General features: G+C 38.6%; 1 pseudogene; it reads left to right on the plus strand.

Annotated features, from left to right (window-relative positions):
• Nucleotides 1-2,922: 2,922 nt before the first annotated feature.
• LOC114891484 lies at nt 2,923-3,224 on the plus strand (annotated as a pseudogene).
• The last annotated feature ends 285 nt before the right edge of the window (nt 3,225-3,509 follow it).

The following is a 3,509-nucleotide window of genomic DNA, read 5'->3' on the forward strand; positions in this document are numbered from 1 at the left end:
AAGACAGCCCCTTCAATAAGTAGTGCTGGGGAAACTGGACAGGTACATGTAAGAGTATGAAATTAGAACACTCCCTAACACCATACACAAAATTAAAAAATGGATTAAAGACTTAAATGTAAGGCCAGACACTATCAAACTCTTAGAGGAAAACATAGGCAGAACACTGTATGACATAAATCACAGCAAGATCCTTTTTGACCCATCTCCTAGAGAAATGGAAATAAAAACAAAAATAAACAAACGGGAACTAATGAAACTTCAAAGGTTTTGCACAGCAAAGAAACCCATAAACAAGACAAAAAGACATCCCTCAGAATGGGAGAAAATATTTGCAAATGAAGCAACTGACAAACGATTAATCTCCAAAATTTACAAGCAGCTCATGCAGCTCAATAACAATAAAGCAAACAACCCATTCCAACAATGGGCAGAAGACCTAAATAGAAATTTCTCCAAAGAAGATATACAGATTGCCAACAAACACATGAAAAAATGCTGAACATCACTAATCATTAGAGAAATGCAAATCAAAACTACAATGAGGTATCACCTCACAGCACTCAGAATGGCCATCAGCAAAAAATCTAGAAAAAATAAATGCTGGAGAAGGTGTGGAGAAAAGGGAACCTGCTTGCACTGGTGGTGGGAATGTAGATTGATACAGCCACTATGGAGAACAGTATGGAGGTTCCTCAAAAATCTAAAAATAGAACTACCATATGATGCAACAATCCCACTACTGGGCATATACCCTGAGAAAACCCTAATTTAAAAAAAGTCATGTACCACAATGTTCATTGCAGCTCCATTTACGATAGCCAGGACATGGAAGCAACCTAAGTGTCCATCAACAGATGAATGGATAAAGATGTGGCACATATATACAATGGAATATTACTCAGCCGTAAAAAGAAACAAAATTGAGTTATTTGTAGTGAGGTGGATGGACCTAGTGTCTGTCGTACAGAGTGAAGTAAGTCAGAAAGAGAACAACAAATACCGTATGCTAACACATATATATGGAAAGTAACAAAGAAAAAAAAAGGTCATGAAGAACCTAGGGGCAAGATGGGAATAAAGACACAGACCTACTAGAGAATGGACTTGAGGATATGGGGAGGGGCCAAGGGTAAGCTGTGATAAAGTGAGAAAGTGGCATGGACATATACACTACGAAACGTAACACAGATAGCTAGTGGGAAGCATCCACATAGCACAGGGAGATCAGCTCAGTGCCTTGTGACCACCTAGAGGGGTAGGATAGGGAGGGTGGGAGGGAGGTAGATGCAAGAGGGAAGAGATATGGGAACATATGTATATATATAACTGATTCACTTTGTTATAAAGCAGAAACTAACATACCATTGTAAAGCAATAATACTCCAATAAAGATGTTAACCCCTCCCCCCCAAAAAAAGGTAGGTTGCAAAATGATATACAGATTGTGATTCAAATTTAATGTAGAAATATATATTTTACATAGAGACAAAATGACTATCCTATGTGTACCAAAAACATAACTTGGTGTAAAGGTGATTTTCTATTTATATTGTATAGATTTATACACATAACTTTACATGTTTTTACTTGTGAAAAAACAAAAATAATTATACAAGCCTTTTAAATAAATCCTTGTGATATTTTTGACATAATGTCAGGAGATGGATACTAGATTTCTGTATTAGCTGCCAAAGAAGCACTTATCTTCCCTAGTCAATTGAATATAATTTGGGAGAAATATATATGCTTAATATATTTATTATGCTTAATATAATAAATTAATGAATTATCCAACGTGCATAGCACTTTGGGAAAGATAAAAATGATAAGCGCTCTTAAGGAGATTATATTCTAGTGACGACAATATATAAAAAAGAAAATAGAACAAAAGACTGAGCAGATGCCATAATTGTTGTTAAAATGCAAGGCAGTATTTTCTCTTAACCTTGCTACTACTAATGAGCAGAGGTAAGTCAGTTAAACTCTTTTTGTGATCTTCCCCATTTGTCAATGTCATTGCTCTCCTACCTAATTCATGGTGTTTTGAGATAAAATTCGGTCACACACAAAGTAGTGCCTTACAAAAAAAAAAAAAAAAATTTGTGTTAGTGGATGCATTGCTGACTATTCTAGCAGAGAAGTGATTTAAGTGTTGTTTTATGTCTCAGATGGTGAACATGAGTTGAAATTATTCTTTTTAAATAACCTTACGAATACATGTGGGAAGGATAACAGAGGACAGGTAGGTAGTCTCAGTGCTCTCTGTTCATAGACTAGAAGTCTAATTTCCAATGGCTGTTTTGATTTTTTTTTTTCGTTTTTACAAAGGAAACTGGAAAAGATGAAAGGATCGTCATAATTACTGGGAAAACAATGTGTCTACAATCTAAAACCACATGTACCTAGGTAGGGCTTTTTGGCTTGGTGAAAGTCGCACCATACCACAACTCATGGTCGTTAGGGACCCTATGGGCAAATGTGCATGGTGGTCAAAAAGCCTCTTGAGAGAAAAGGGTTGATAGTTTCCCACTTTCTTTTTTCAGTTTCCAGGTCACTGATATATTTCTAGTCAGTGGCAAGGAAGGGCTTTACTGACACTGACGAGCAGAAAAGGGTACAAAAGTTCCACTATGTGAAAGGCTGTCAGTGGACTTTGTTGGGGACCAGAACTCAATATGTTGCTTGGATTGTCACGGGAAAAGGCATTATGGAAAGCATGACATTTGGCTAAATCCTGAAATATTTCCTGAAGGCTATCGGTAATGAACATATGTTTGATCACTTAATAAGAACAACATGGCGGGTCCCAGTAGCTCTGGCGGCGCGACGAGCGGCAGCGGCCAGGCAGCCCAGCTTCGCGAAGGTTCTCGGAGCACCGACGCCAGCAGGCACTCGCCTAGCGCCCGCCCAGCCACCAGAATGCTCAAGAGCAAGGTCAGCTCTGCCAAGGGCGCCGTGAAAGAGAGCCCAAGAGGAGACCCGCGAGGTTGCCAGCTAAACAGGCTCCCGCAAAAGTGGAAAAGAAGCCAAAAAAGGCGGCAGGAAAGCATAAATCTTCAGACAAAAAGGTGCAAACAAAAGGGAAAAGGGGAGCAAAAGGAAAACAGGCCTAAGTGGCTAACCAACAGACTTAAGACCTGCTTGCAGAAAACGGAGAAACTAAAAAGGAGGAAAGCCCAGCCTCTGATGAAGCAGGAGAGAAAGAAGCCAAGTCTGATTAATACCACACACCCGGTCCTATCAGTGGTCCCTGTCTCCCTTCTTGTATAATCCATAGGAATATTTTTATAAACTATTTTGTAAATCCAAGTTTTATAGTAGCTCTAGAAACATTTTTAAAATGGAGGGTATCCCACCTCATCCCATTTGTTAAGTGTAAATGCTTTTTTTTAAGAGGTGAAATCATTTGCTAGTTGTTTATTTGTTGGTATAAACAGAAAATAGTGGGATATTGAATATGGGAGGCGTTGATTGTCTTCGGTGTCAGCTTAAGATTCCATAGATGG

The sequence above is a fragment of the Monodon monoceros genome, unplaced genomic scaffold (genome assembly GCF_005190385.1).
Source record: "Monodon monoceros isolate NGI ecotype Baffin Bay Population unplaced genomic scaffold, NGI_Narwhal_1 Super_Scaffold_12, whole genome shotgun sequence".
Classification (NCBI taxonomy): domain Eukaryota; kingdom Metazoa; phylum Chordata; class Mammalia; order Artiodactyla; family Monodontidae; genus Monodon; species Monodon monoceros.